The sequence below is a fragment of the Ambystoma mexicanum genome, chromosome 1q (genome assembly GCF_040938575.1).
Source record: "Ambystoma mexicanum isolate Mex_15411 chromosome 1q, UKY_AmexF1_1, whole genome shotgun sequence".
Taxonomy (NCBI): domain Eukaryota; kingdom Metazoa; phylum Chordata; class Amphibia; order Caudata; family Ambystomatidae; genus Ambystoma; species Ambystoma mexicanum.
The window spans coordinates 247734259-247750654 of NC_090922.1; the positions used below are offsets into that span (position 1 = coordinate 247734259).

The 16396-nt window shown below is 42.4% G+C and overlaps 1 protein-coding gene across 4 annotated transcripts in view; it reads left to right on the plus strand.

Annotated features, from left to right (window-relative positions):
* The window catches only part of LOC138527139 (serine/threonine-protein kinase BRSK2-like), a 743148-nt gene that overhangs the window by 401667 nt on the left and 325085 nt on the right, over positions 1 to 16396 (plus strand). The window lies entirely within an intron of this gene.

Genomic DNA, 16396 nt, shown 5'->3' on the forward strand with positions numbered 1-16396 from the left:
ACTTTATTTTATTATTTTTTATGTGGTCTAAATTATAATACTAATGCCCATTTTCTATTGAACAATGGTATAAATATATACACCTTTCAAGTAATTGTGTTAGAATATTCCTTCAGATGCGACTATACTAAATATGTATTTGTTCAAGTTCAACTTAAAGCGTATTTATTATTGTTATGTATAATATTAGCTTTTGATGCCATCAAGCTGATAGACTTATTTGTCAATATGGACCATCTTTTACATGTATTTTTTTTGTTGATGTTACTTCTTTTTTATTACAATTACTGCTATATAGGTGGGGCCTGGAACTTCAACAATGCACTATTCTTCTACTGCAAGTGGTCAGGAGTATGAGAAGTCATAATTTACTGATTTATACTAAGTTATTGATCAACAATATCTTTTTTTACATTTAAGATAACTTATGTTTTTGATCATTTGCAGTAATGTCAGCAAATTGCAAAGCATTAGATCAACAACCTTGATGTATGTATCCCAGAAAAACATGCAACAATGAAAGTAAACCTTCAAAACAATGTACTTTGTCAATGAATAACATAGACCATTTCACTATATGAATTATGTATGTTTTTGTTTATAATCTTTAGCCTCCTAACGAAAAATGGAATTGGTGAAACAAAATAACATTACAATGCAATCAATATGTTTTGCAGGATGATCTCGCACCATCTCTGAAGGTTATAAGGTACAGTTTTCAAATATGTCTTTTTATAATGTTACATGTACACAGTTTTCGACTTTACGTCAATGTTAATTTATGCATTTTAATCAGATGATTAACCATATATTTTTACATGGTTTAACTGATATTGTAAGGTCTACTATCATTCAATCAACTTTCTCAAGATGTACTTTGTGAGATCAAAGATTTAACATTAAATTGTTTAACAATTTAATCAATGTTCTTTGAATTTATTATGTACAAGGAATGAACTACAGAAGTGGGTGAAATTGAAGAGACACATGAACAAGAGGTATTCATTGATGGATTGATTGTTTATTTATTATGCGCTTTTACACAAGTGTTTCCATGGGAAAGCCCCAGCATATCTCAAGAAGAAACTGGTTACATATGTACCGAGATGGGGACTAAGGTCTGAAGCCCAGGGCAACCTCGTAATACCAGTTTCAGAAAAACCAACGGACTCGAGAAAGCCTTTCACACCAAAGCTGCGACCTTATCGAACAACCTCCCACTACAAATAAGACTGGAGCCCTCGTACATTACCTTCCGAAAGAAACTCAAGACCCACTTGTTTAGATAACTCCCTTAATCTAAGCCAAAACCCGACTGAAAATCTGTAGATTCATATTGCCCCGTGTTTTGTTTGTATAATATGATTCTGCGTGTACTGTGGCGCCCTGATGCCTGCGGGCTACGGCGCGGTAGAAATAAATAAATGTTTTTCAAAGTGCAATCATGCATGGGAGGGGAAGGCATAAGGAAGACAAGACAAACTATATTACTAGTCGTGGTACATTCAGATCATGCAGGTGCACAGAAAATGAAATGCGTTTGGGGTGGTAAACAATAGGGACCAAGTGTGCCCAGTCCCGTCAGTACATGGGTTAAGTGCAGAGAGATACCACCCTCAGGGGTCGTAACCGAAGTGCAGTAGTGCTGCAGCAAGTGCAAGGCCCGGAGGCAAGTGCAGGAAACTGGTGAGGGAGGCTTGGGACCTATGAGGCCATGAAGGTACACCAGGCAACCAGTCTGCAAAACTGATTAGAAGTGGAGGAGAGAGCGATAGAGCAGAAAGAGGTGGTTAGCAGGGGAGTGGGAGAGAGAAGGAGGAGGCTAAGAGGAAAGTCTTGAGGAGTTTACAGTGCTTAAGGAGATCCGACTCAAGACGGAGAGAGGCAGGGAGGCTGTTCCAGAGGGAAGCACCTGCAGTGCTTAAGGATCTCCCCCATGTCTGTGCTTGAAGAAGCGGCTCACCCACAGAGAGTTGGAGGAAGATGAACGCAGGGCTCGGGAAGGAGTCTTTGGGAAGAGAAGGTTGCAGATAGAGAGGGCCCAGGCCCCAGAAAGCCTTTTGGATAATGAAGAACTTAATCCTTGCAGCCACAGGGAGCCAGTGAACGGATTTCAGTGCCGAAGAGATACGATCCCTGGGCTTGAGGCCAAGGATCAGTCTCGCGGTTCTGTTCTCGATGAGTTGAAGAGGATGGAGAGTAGAAGAAGTAAGGTTGAGAAAGAGGCTTTTGCAGTACTCCAGCCTAGAGAGGACCATGGCTCTGGAGACAGTGAGCCTCTGGGGGAAAGTGAGAAAAGATAGAATACCTCTGAGAAGGTGCAGTTGGTAGCGAGACTCTTGGAAACAGAGAGGATAAAGTTAGAAAGGGCTGTGACAGAGTGTGAGTCAACCGCAGGAGTAGAAGGAGCACCGTAGGTAGAGGCAAAGGCAGCCACTGCCTCTCTCTTCACGGGTTGGATGACCTTGTAAATGGGAGGCAATGCAGGGCTTACCTATACAAGGGGAGAAGAGAGCTTCAAGTGAGAAGAGTGTGGTCAGTCCAGGAGAGAGAAGTGGTGAGAGGGATGGATAAAGGATTAAGAGGAGAGCATCCAAGGTGTGACCAGTAGTGTGCGTTGGGCCACAGGGTAATATGGAAAGAGAGAGAGAGTCTCAAAGATTGCGGAAAGGCCCTGAGGAGTCAGGTGAGTTGAGATGGATGTTGAGATCACCCAGTAGGAGGAGATGAGAAGAGGAGGAAAGGAGAGTGGAGGCCAGGTCAGCCCCTTCTGAAAGGAAGAGGGAGGGCTGACCAAGTGGCCGATAGAAGGTGGCCAGCAGGAATGAAGAGCTAGGAGAGAGGGAGAGTCTGCAGACCAGGCTCTCAAAGAATGAGTAGACCTGAGTGGGAATGACAGACACAGGAATACACTTAGGAAAGATCATTGCCACTCCCTCTCATGGTCTGTTTGATCTAGGCAGGGAGAGTATCTTGTAGCCTTTCCGGGAGAAGTGTGTCAAAACTCGTGACAGAGCTGTCCTCAAGTTTCAGTGAGTGCAAGAACATCAAGATCCAGGAGTTCAAGGAGGTTGCAGATGTCAGCTGAGTGTTTGACAGCTGAGCAAGTGTTAAGTGTGGCAATGTGGAGCAGGTCGCCATCTTTGAAAGACTTACGGGGGAGCAGGGGACAGTGGTCCCCCCCATAAGTGGCGTGAGTGCCTGAGGAACAAAGGTAGAAGGAGACAGAGGAGCAAATGTTGGCAATTGGAGCCGGGATCCCAGTGGATGAGCAGGGAGCCAGTGCGGGGCAAGCGAGCACCAGATACAGCATTAGTGGGTGGCAGGTTCACCAAAGAGGAGGAGGCTGACGAGGTTGTGGGGGGTGTCATCAAGGAGGCCGTGCCGAGGGTAGAAGGGTGGTTAGGAGGCGGCAAGGGAGCCAAGGTGGGCACATAAGATATTGTAAAATATCAGTTAACATCCATTTTAACTGTGATGTAATATTTCATATGTTTTAATGATTTCTATAGTGACATTTTGTTATATATGTATATATGATTCTTTAAGTGGAAGAGTAAATTTCAAGGTTTATACAATTTCAAAATGCTGGTGGTCGGCAAATCCAATTTGACTATTTCAAGGAAAATTCGGAAAACAAGGGTACATAACAGAAAGCTGTTTATCAGTTATTTCATTGATATTACATTTTCATGTTGTAATTCACATATTCTGTAGGTGTGTTATAAATTAAGCATGTTTTTGTTTCTCTTAGATTAGAGGCCTAGGAAGAAGAGGAGCATAAAGACTGAGACAACTACACAAACTAATGATGTTGCTTGCCAAACCGTTGTCACTTGGGAGCAGCTACATTTTGAGGCTCTGAATGGTCCTTGCAAGATTCAGTGTCATGATGCAGATGCCCAGTGGCCGGAATTTGAATTGAATGTCGACAGTGACCCATGGAAATTAACCCTGGATCATTGTTACAGATTACTGCGTCACCCAGAAGAAACAGACAACACAGAAGATGTTTCAGAATTGCTTGCAGAACTACTCACACAATCTACACCCTCTAAATAAGATGCTATCTAAGAAACAGAAAATGTTCCCTGGTTCCCCAATACTCGTGGACAAATTGGAAATATCACACACAGAAATAACCGAAGCATCTTCACTACTGATTGACGATTGTGCTTGTGATGTGGACTTCTCTTCCTCGTGTTGAGGACCTATCCATCACCATGGATTCGCAAACCAGTATACTTCTGGGCGATTGGCTATTGAAGGAACCAAAATACATTGTATTCGACAGCTGCCTGATCGAGATTATGAAAATGATTACATGTGATCATAAATTGCATAGAAGGATTTGTGGGGAGCCATTGGTGAAGTTTACTTGTGTAGTCAAATGCACCAACCTGAAGATCAAGGGTAGCTGTGTACACAACCATAACTCATTTTCATGGTCTGCTCAACGTATCAAATGTGGCTGCTGGAAATGTACTTTGTTCATCTGCTTTGTTGTTTCGCAGATCAACGTACAGTAGAATTTACATTTTTTCTAACTTTGTGTGACTCAAGTTCCTTTAAAAAACCCAGTACTACAAATATCAGAAAGATTTCTTGTTCCCCGCTATTAGCCAGGCATGGACACTCAAACAGATGTCAATGGACAATGCTGTGGTAAAAGGCTATTTCTTGCTGGTGATGGACAGTGTGACAGTCCAGGGTTTTCTGCTAAATACTGCACTTACCACTTCCAAGACATGGAAACCAAATAAATTGTGAGTTCAGTCGTCGTGCAAGTATCTGAATGTACATCTTCTGTTGCTATGGAAAATATGATTTCATTAAATCCATTCAACTTCTGCAATCCAGAAGAATACAAATGTACCTGATAGCCACTGACAGGCACGTTTCAATAGCCAAGGTCGTGCGAGAGCAGTTCCCAGACATAAAGTATCTATATGATGTATGGCACGTAGCAAAATCAATGTTGAAAAAAATGACATCTGCTGGAAAGAAAAAGGCTACAGAAAACATTTTAAATTGGTCACAGTCTATCAGCAAACATATTTGGTGGAGCTCAAAAACGTGTGATGGATCTGTAGATATTCTGCTTGAAACATGGCGTTTATTGATGCACCATTGTTCTAACATACACTCTTGGAAAGAAAACAAAAATGTCCACATGGACCATTGAGCAAGGAGCAGGAGCATAAGAAAAAGTTATTGGTTCCAGGCTCCCCTCCTCACACAGCATTTAAGAAGATTGTGTATCACAAAACGCTTTCAAGAGACATGAGGGGACACTCTGAGCTCTGCCACACTGGAGATTTGGAGGTGTTCCATAATATGTGCCTAAAGAACAGGCCTAAAAGGTTGCATTTTTGCATAGACAGGTATGGAGGCCAGAACCAGACTGGCTGTACCTGCACACAATGAGAACGTTGGAAGGGAACTAGCAAAAATTGCGGGAATTTTTGGGATGCCTCGTTACAACAAGGAGTTTACCAAAATAAGCAAATAGTGGGTGGCAAAGCCAATATTCCAGCAGATGGATTTTGATTTTGTGAAAGATCCGACATTGAATGTGCTGGCATGCAAACGCATAGAATTGATCCAGATTTTGTTTCCAGGGCTCAGTATATGCCACGGAACATTTCAAAAGAGGCCTGCCCTCCAAAACTTGAACTTGTTGAAAGGTTGATTGTGTCCATTGGACAGAATTAAGAGCTAAACTGTTCAAACCCTTCTTTGAAGGGCATGTCAATGTAACCTATGACCAATTATGGTCCACACTGTTTCACCCGAATAAGAAAGCAATACAGTATGCGATTATTAATTTTTTGAAAATCATGAAGATTTGAATATGTTGGGAAAAACTTGTTTTAGAAATGGGGAAAAAAAAATGAATTATATGTATTGTTTTTCTGAAAAATTTGACTGCTTACAGTGGTTTTAACTTAATTTCTAATCTAAACTTGTTTTGTTTGTAACAAAGTTTTAAGTGAAATGTTGAAAGGTTGGAAAAACTTGTTTTTCCTTGCCAAAACAACAATAAAGGAAAAAAAAAAAAAAAAAAAAAAGAAAGGTTGATGTCAAGATTCACATGATGTGTGGCTCTATTCACAATGTTTAACAAAGCCAGTTTCAAGCTTTTGCACAGTGTTTGGAAGGGGAGGCAGGATAGCTCAAGGGCAACACGTTTGTCTTGGAAGCAGAACAACGTGGCGCAACACAGGCTCAAAATTCCGATCCCGTGCTTAGAAACTACATGCTAGTATTAAGCGCGTTATACATTAAGGATAAAATTAAAATAAATAAAGATAAATGTAATTGTTAAATATTGTATTTTTAATTAATTACTGTTTGTGAAGTAATGTCACTAGATAGTTTTTGAAAGAAAGGGGGGTGAGTGGCGCACTCTGGTTCCCAGCTAAGTGTTATGTACCTTCCACAGTCCAGTAGATCTTCTCCTCCAAGCACTTTCATGCCTCTTGCAATCTTCAGGGACGCAGTCTGTTCAGGTGTTAATGGTTAGTACCAATTATGGCCTCAGGGAATTCTGGTTGCTGTAGTCAATTCAATTAGCCAGGAACCAACAAACCCTCCAATTACACAGTGTAAATCCCCAATTGGGGGGAGGGGGGAAACCAACAGTGTTGCTCTCCTGAGTAGGGGCATGTGTCGCCCCGGTGCCGCCATCTCTGGAGCCCGGGACTCCCAAAACATTTTTTAGGAATAAAGGGGAGGTGAGGGGGGCACTCTGGTTCCCAGCTTAGTTTAGCCTTCCACAGTCCAGTAGATCTCCTCCAAGCGCTTTCATGCCTCTTGCAATCTTCAGGGAGGCAGTCTGTTCAGGTGTTAATGGTTAGTACCAATTATGGCCTCAGGGAATTCTGGTTGCTGTAGTTAATTCAAGTTGCCAGGAACCAACTCACCCTCTAATTACACAGTGTAAATCCCCAATTGGGGGGAGAGGGAAAAGCAACATTGTGGCTCTCCCGAGTAGGGGCAATGTCACTAGATAGGCTGTAAAATCTCTATTTTTCTTTCATTTCTTTAAATGTATTACCATCAATATAATTGATGTATATTACAACAATAAATGTCAGTCTGATTATTTCTAGTATGTGACTCAAATCAAATGTAGAAGAGACTGGTGAGGTTAAAACTAACAGTTGCCAGGAGCTACTTTTGGCTCCCCAGGCCAACTAATGAAACGCTATATACTAGCTCCTGGTTCCCTAGCAGTAGCTTCTGGTGACAGCTCACTGCTGGATACCTAGGCACTGCTTGCAATTCCTGCTTATCCAATCCTAATTTTGAGCCTGTTTGTAATAATCTCACAATAGTTGAAGAATCTAAGCAGAAAATTGGAGCAGCAGACACCCAGAAAGTCAATGTCTGCCGAGCTCTGGTCCTCTCCAGGCTGGACTACTGCAACAAGACTTTCTGGATATTTCCCTAAATACCTCCCTCTTACAGACGTCCGGCCATCTTGCTGCAATTCGCTGCAGATCAAATGCTATTCCAAGCAGAGAGTGTGGGGTAGATCCCTTTCCTCGGCAGGAGCATCCCTCTGATATGGCCTCGCTGCCCCTTTCAGGCTTCTGCCTGATCACCTTAAGTTCCGGAAGATTCTGAAGACCCAGGTTTTGCTCCCCTACAACCCCCGATAGTGCCCCCCTCTGTCGCATTGACTGGCTGCCTGGTCCCTTCTGAGCTTCACGGGGCACCAGACCCTCCTCTCCTAGTATACCCCAACACCCTGTCTTTCTGCCCACCCCCACAACCTGCACTTGCCCTTCTGGGCCCCTTTACCCTGACAAACTTGGCAGGGAGCGCATCCCTACTGAGCCTGGTCCACCCCCATCCTTGCGCTTTGCCTGTGGTCCTCAAGCCCTGCTTCCCCTGGAACTTGTCCACCTGGCCTCCCCTTAGCACTTGCCTAGCCCCATTGGCCCTCTTCTTCCCCCTCTTCCCCCTGCACTTGTATACCTCCTCTTGCGCCGCACCTCCTTCCACCCTAGCATTTTCACTTCTGCTCCGACCTACCATACCCCTCCCCAAACCCTCCCCCCTGCACTTCTTACTGCTCTTGCATGATCTGAATGATAGGGCTGTTATTGTTTTTTTCTTCCCTGCCCCCCCATTTTGTCTTGTGGCGCCTTGAAACAACATTTTCTGTATAGGCGCTTTACAAATGACCAATAAATAAATAAATAAATTAAGTCTAAGCTTGCTGGAAAGTAGGAATCATGATAAGTGGTTGCACTGTTGGCCTACATTGAAATAACGAGCAAATGAATATGTCTTTCCAATGTGCACTATGAACATGCGCCTGTGGCCTTTGCACATTTACATCTTACTGTGGAGGCCCACATGTGGAGGACAACCAGGCGCACATGCATCAATGCAGAAATCAATATTATTGCTGGAATAGATATACGCAGAAGCCAGTAAGCCTTTCAAAACTGCACTCATTCGAGACATGCTGGAATGTTAGTGATGTAAACTATTTTTGCCTTTTATTGTTGCTCATTGCACGTGTTGCACTGGCTGCAACAGTCCATCCTGCCTGGTGCAAACCCCCCCCCCTTCCTTTCCCGGTTCCTCCGTGCCATATCCATATATTAACCCACTGCTTTTGTATTCAAATTCTGTTTATTTCAGAAAAGAAGTGGCCCACTTTGGCCAAAAAACCTGCCCCACACTATTAATGTTGCTTTTTTTGGGCATTGCACTATTGAAGTATAGGGAAATCCGAGCCTGTCTGCACCTCACCTAGGGTCATCTTTAAAAGAATACGTAAATGTGGGATCGGGCGCATTGATACCGTTCAAATGGAAGTAAATATTTCCATATGTGGGATACTTGAAATATTTTGTTGTTTTTCACTGCACAGCTTGCTATTTATATTGTTCATTTTTGTGGTATGTGATCCCTAAACGAAACTCTTTCTGAGACGCTGTGAACGCTGGATGAAGGATTGCATTGTTATTCGTCCTTGAATCCACTGCACTAACAATTTGAAGGCCAAAATGTGTTGAATATCCACAAAGAAGTGATACGATTCACTATATTGAAAGCTTACATAGCAAATTTCAGTTTCTATTACTGATATCTGTCTTTCGAAGCGGTTGGTATCCATCACATACGAAGAATGGAAACGCAAGACACAATGTAAGCAAAGTTTTAAATAATATTTATGTAAATGAGGATGGCAAGTGTGCTGTGTGCTACACGATTAACGTTGTGACGGATGAATGTTCAATTTGACGCTAATAATAGACATTGTACATGTTAATTGTAACTTGAATTGATAGTTAACATAAATATGTGCTGTGTATATAGATTTAGTTATTTATTTATTTTGACATTTATTAAAGCGCGCTGGACCCAGAGGCATCTGGGCAATTATAAATTGGGTACTGAAATATATTTTTGCATTCTCGATTTTACATAATTATATTATACCGATGTGTGCCTGTCATGGGTACAGTTTGCTGGTCAACGGCTTCTTCAACCGTAATTGGACAATAATCATCTAGCGCTTTGAACACTTTCCTTTGTGTAGGTGCTATATAAATAAACAATACAATACAATCTACAACACATCTGTGATAACCATTACCTGGGACAATCGCCAGTCACCACTCTGACCTTTTGCGGTTGCAGTGATACGGAGCAACATGACTGCCTATAGGTTCTGAAAATGTGCGGATGTGAAAGTGTTGCATTTGAAATTTAAACCACTCTTTTCTTCTCTGTAATGCAACGCCATGTGTGTTGATCGGAAATCGGTGATGGAAGATAATAACTTTCTCTGAACAATGCAAAGACTGGGATTAATCGATCGATAAACCAAATCTGCATTAAAGGATCACCGTTCACAGTTAAACAAAAAATTAGAACCATGCAATGTTTTCTAGCTTTAACCTTTATTGGAAGAAGTTACCCATGTTTTCCTGGACTTAATTACCTCTTTTCAGCATTATGTCAAAGTTAAAAGTACTTCTTACGCTCCCGACTATTGCTGTTTTCTTCAAAATAAACAGTTTTTATAATTTTTGTGAAAAGAAACAAAGGTTTTGCATCTGCTGTGGATGTGTGTGTTTATGTTTCTGGTTCTGCATTAGATAACGTTATGACGTTGGTGATGACAGGGTACGTTTGGCTACGCTGCCCACTAACATCATTAAAATAGGTGGAGCTCATTGTGAGCGTCGAGTGATATCAGCGTTACGTGGCGGGTGATCTGAATTAGTGCCATGCGGGCACTTGAACTTGGGGTGATGGATCAACAGATAAGATTAGCACAAGATGGCGGTACCTGATCCGTCGTTATCGCATTTCTTAAAGTGAGAAAAACTCGGGTAAGTTGCATTGGAATTTTTTTAAAGAACGGTCGATGTATGCTCCAAAACATATGCTCGATCAATTGGGCCAATGCAATTTCTGACCAAGTGCCCCTTTAAGACTGCTTTTGGCTGCAGATTCTTTAACTTTTTTAAACCTTGCTTTAATCAGAACTTGGACATTGATGAGCAAAAAACACTTCCTTACCTCCAAAATGATATAATTCTTAAAGAAGATATCTACAAACAAGATCTCTATTTTAAAATGAAATAAAATACAAACAGATTCTGCTTCAGTATGCCGCAAGTCAACAAGCTGGTGAATCATCACGTGTCTTCCCTAGATACTAGACAAAGTGCATGCTTTGTGAGCACCGAAACTATGCATAGTACACAACAGACCTCACTATGAGTATGAGGTAAGTCCGCCCCTTTAAGGCCAAAAATCTGTGAATTTACTGTGTGGAATTACTGCTCATGGTAAATCTGCCAAAAATCCCCCAGGAATCCTGTGAAGTCCAAAAATGGGTATTTACACTGCCATTCTACCACTCATAATCCCTTGCTAATGCTAGGGAACCGAGTGGAAGTGACTGTAAATGACTGATTTACTACTAAACTTGTAATAAGACCCAGTATGTAGTGCAATTTATACTCTGTAAATCTCCCTTTTTGGAATGACTTGCAAGGCCCTCACTGTATCTTGAAATTGTTGACGGTACTAGAGTAAACCTGAACCTCCTGGTCAAACAATTCTGCTGATCAATACAAGTGCCTCTACCATTGAACCACATACCTAGATAGCAAGAAATGTTAACCTTCTCCAAACATATCACCATAAAAAACAATTTGTAATTACGGGTGGAAGAGCTGCCAAATGCCATAATTTTAGCTTTGATTATATTGATCTTTACTCATTAATATTGCTTGTAGTGAATTGGCAAAAGCTGTTCTCACAAATTGCTGTCATTTCCACCTGCAAGTATTTCATGTTATCTTCCAAAGGAAATTGTATTGCTTTCGTCAGAATAGTGTTACAGCCTGTGCATGAGTTTCTGAATTCTCAACCTCCTGTGCTGAGTACTTGCCCTTGGGGTTGTAGATATTCCTTTGTTTTTCCATCCGGGTTCCCCTGGATTCAGGAGTTTGGGGGTTGTAAGACTACTCCCCTCTCACATTGATTTCCACTGATGGGTGAGGACGTTGTGCTCAGGGCTCAAGTCGAGGGTACACGCGGGGGACGGAGTCCACACACTTTATTCAGAGGGTGGACTCAGTCTCCCCACCTAAAATGAGAAACATTGAATTACCTCTTTGAATTCATGAATTAAACATTACCTCAGGGATCAAACCGCAGTCGTCAGGTTTGTGGGCTGGAGACTGAAAAATAACAACCAACTAAAGGTGAAATGTCGCATTTCAGTACTGCAAGTTCCAAGGAAAAATATTTGCATTGGTTCTTGGAGTTTAAAACATGCACACCTTTGAATGTTTTCAAAAACACTATTAGAGGAAAATATCCTCTCTTGGTTTTGTGTGTGTGTTGATTTTATGAAAGGCAAATTCCATTCGTCCTGTGCAATTTGTGTGGTTATGTAAAGCCAATTTAATGAAATTAGCATATTTCACCTTGATATGCTAATTTCTGGCGACATCGCATCCAATTGCGTTTGTTGAGGAGTCCCCCCACTTTAATTTTTAGGACTTGACCCCTGGTTGTGCTCCTTCTGCACCCAACTTGTTTCGGCCTGCTGGTTCTCAAGCCATGGGCTATGAAGTAGAAGAATGGAAAAATAACAATTTCGCGTACTAGGACAACAAATCATTGGCGAAGTTCAAGTGGAACTCTGCACAGTGGAGAAAAGTATAGTTGTCACTGTGTGACCCTGTTTGGGTTCACTGGATTCCTACAAGGACAAAACATCTCTAGAGTCATCTAGGGAACCATCAATGGATCATGCTGGTGGGAATGGTGATGTCTGCTGCATGGGCAGCTGTCATGTCCCCTAGCAAAAGAGCTGGGTTGGAGCAAAAAGATCACTCATCAGTCCAAATGTTCCTCCCACGAATTACCCAAAGACTGAGAAAGCATGCAGAGCCCTTGGGATGCAGAACTGGGAAAATGTGATCTTCGAAGGAGAATACTTCTTACTGGAACAATTTCTGGTAACACAGCACAACACCCTGGCAAACACATTATCCTATTGTAGAGTAAAGGCAGCTCTCAAACTTTCCAACAATTTCAGCTGAAAGCGACATAGCCAGAGAAATTGTGGGGAACCAATGACAGGGAGAAATATTTCTAGAATATACACCCACATGCAGAGAACATGCATATCAGCGTGCATCCCGCCCTAGAAAAATGGAATCGGGAGCTCCCAATAACAATAGAGGAGACTGAATGGTCTGAGATCTGTGCCTGACAAGAAACATATCAATAAATACCAGTCTCGCACTTACACACTACAAATTCCTTCACAGACTTTACTGCGCACTAGATCAAAGACAAAAATGTGACCTACACAAATCGGACGAATGCCCCAAGTGTGGCACTCCTCCAACTTTAAGCACGTGTTCTGGGAATGTCCTAAAACGTCCCGTTTTTGGGGACAAGTGGCAAGGGAACTGGGTCTGGGCGAGATGCTGGCGGATAATATCAAACCATCCATGGGTGGGTGCCTACTAGGATTCGATGCAGAGGAACAATTGTACAACCTACAATTCACCAGACTGGCAATCCCTCTTGCTAGGCGATGTGTAGCGCAGCGATGGATGCAGAGGAAACCCCCTTCTCTGGAAGACGCGTTGCAGGACATGATGCAGATTCATTACCTGGAGAGGGACTACTGCAACCCGCTATCAACAAGGTCTTATCCAAAGGACATATGGGACATGTTCCGCAAATAAACTTTTAAATGTCAGACAAGTGACAATGACATGGGGATTCGTGCTAGGGAGGGGAGAGACACACCCAGAGCAACATGGACCAGCATTGTCTCCATAGTGGAACTATTACACTTCCAGGGAAGGCAAGAGAACACAATGACATGAGAATAGAGTATTTCGATGAACTGAAGCATGTATCTTAGTTGGGGAATGTTAGAACACTATTGTTAGTGTTGTTATTTAGGTGTGTTATAAAATGTTTTTTTTTAAAAAGAGCTCACTCGTCGGTGCGTGGTCTGTATCACAACCCATTCCCTAAAGTCAAGGGGGAGAGACAAGCAGAAGGGCACACGAGCTTAATGTGAGCCAATTTGTCAGCAGAGTATGGGGGTAAGAAATGGAAAGTACATCCCCTTTTCTAGTGTGGAGCTGGCACTCGGAAGAGGCCACAGAGGAGCTGATATTTAGAACGGCCTCAGCCAAGTCATGGGAAATTATCCTGATTACCAAAGCCAAATGAGAAGACCCTTAAAAGGGCCACACAGCTGCATTTGAAGTAGTACATGGAGGTTGCTAGGCTCCTTAGAAAAAAACAGGAAGGTTCTTCACAATTAAAAGGTGTCACACCTGTCGTGGAACTGGGAAAAATGCCGAAACAGGGCCAGCAAATCTTTAAGAAGAAATGGCCTCCACTAAAGCAAACAAAAGGGGCAGTTGGGCGGGCGCAGATGAATTGGGTGCCCTACTAGCAACCCAAAGCCAACAATCCCAGCATTTTAATCGAACTACACAGCAACAGTCACGGATATATTGGGTTGACCTCCATGAGCGAGTCCAACGTGCATCGACTGCTATATTACTGTGGGATTATTCCATGGACTACCTGGAAATTGCTCTCTTGCCGGCCACATTAGGATATGAAGCAAAGTTCTTGAAAGACCAGATTTGACGAAAAAGAGAGTTTCAAAGACAATGGCTCCAAACGTGAAAAGCTAGTTTCATAAACCTGCGTGGCTGTGATATGTGCGGCTGTGTTGGGCCTTTTCCTTACATTGAATTCCAAGGTTGCAAACTAATTGGAAACATGATCTACACTTTATGGGTGAACGTTTGAGAGTTAACGAGTGATACTTATGGACTGAAATAATGTCGAATTAAAGAAGCTATAAAGCATACAGGTTGGCCAACCCTATCAGAACGGCGCGCTGCTCAATTTAAGGGCCCATAAGAAAGCTGCTGCTGCAGTTTTTATCACCATTAGCACCCGCCGTTTGTGAACACGTGGGTGCCAGGCGCTCTTTTAGAATTAACAAAATAAAAAAGATGACTTACCAGAGCCTCTGTGTAAGCCGCACAGGACTGCCCTCAACATGGAAGGCGGCACGGCTTCCTCTCAGGCGATGGCAAGTAATCATTTTCGGTTTTTAAATTTTGAAAGAGCTCCTAGCACTTGAGTGTGTAGGTTGCGGATGCGAGTGGGAGCGGTGGAAAGGTGTGGCGGTGCAATCGTGGTGCAGCAGTCATGCTGCACAGAACGGCAGGCTTGTACCACCACGTACAGCTTGTGCTACAGATCAGCTGAGCCCCTGTGCTAATGGAAGGGTGCCATTGTGAGAGATAGTCTGAGCTGTTTCAAGGCTCCTCCACGTTGACCAATGCCTGCTTAAAGTGTAGTGTTGCACAGCTGCCTGCCTAACTATTCAGCTTGCTAGCAAGCTTCCCAAGTGGTGTGTTTCCCTGTCTCCAACATGCATTGCTTTCTGGCAAAACTAGCAACTGATTCTCAGAAAGCAAAACTTATATTGCATGTTAGAAAGAAGAGCCCCTGTCCCCCTTTTCAAGTCCATATGAATCTGGAAGCTTCTGTACAAAAAACATTCCCTTCTGATTGATACATTTGAATGTATGACTCTATGCTACTGTTCAACTACCCTTAAGTTGTGCTGGTTGAGGTTCCGTTCTTAGCATTCTGCAAGATTAGTTGTTAATTCCATAGAGAAACCAAGAACCATCATGAGAGACAGAACAACCCTGTGAAAATGTGTTGTCTAGCAATAAAATCCATTGTTTAATATTCATGGTAATTATTTACCATGCACTTAGATATCATTTGGGATACAATGCGAGAACAGTTCTAGTTATTTAGCCATGATTAGACTCATCACATTTTGACTGTGATTTCCTTTAGCAGTGACTGGTGATTTCTGTCTTTTTAAGTAAATTTCCCTGGCTGGACATTCTTATTTATTTGATAGTATACTTCAGTGTGTTATGCTGCATCTCACTTTATCTCCCCACCTTCTGCAGAGAGGCCTTATCATTCAACCTTAATACCAAAGGTGACCCAAGAAAGCCTAGGGAACATCTAGTTTTGCCTTATTAGTGATAGTAAAGGTAGTGGTGATTTGAAAGGGAGTTTGGGTAGCACCAAACATATTCATTTTAGAGAAAGGAAAAGCCTATAAAAAGACCTTGGCTATGTGCTTGGAATTAGATGCCTCTGGTTATGACCAGTTGCTGTCGTGGAAATGCGTTTGGTTGTGACCTTTTGCTATGGTATGGTGGTTAGGTCTCTGGTTGTATTATGGTGCTGTGGAGTAAATACCTATGGTTATGTCCTAGTTCTTTGTTGTGATGCCATTAGTTGTGTTCCAGTTCTCGGTGGAGATGCCTTAAGTATTATGCCCCAGTGTTGGTTTAGAGATTACATTTGTTGTGTCCTTGTCCTTGGTAGAGATGGCCTTTCATTGTGTTGTTGCTGGGATTCTGGTACATTTGGATGTGTCCTTGTGTTGTGCTGGTGTGTCTGGGACGTCATTATAAAGTGCTAAGGGAGTGGTATGTATTTTTACCATCGGACAAAGTAACATTTTTAAACGTCCTGCACCAAAAAAAGGGAGAATAATAAAATAAGATGGCCAGAGGAGGGAGCAAAAAAAACAACACTAAATATTCCTTTGTTATGATAACATTACTGCCAGTGCTTTCACAGCCAAAATAATGACATTGATCCCTTGATTTTAGATACCTTTTGGTCATGTGCCTGTGCTCAGATTGAGATGCCGGTGGTTGTGTCCTGGCTCTAGGTTCGATAGGTATTTTCTAGTGTTTTTCTAGGGGGGATATGCTTTTGGCTTTATGTCCTGGTACTGAGCTGGTACATG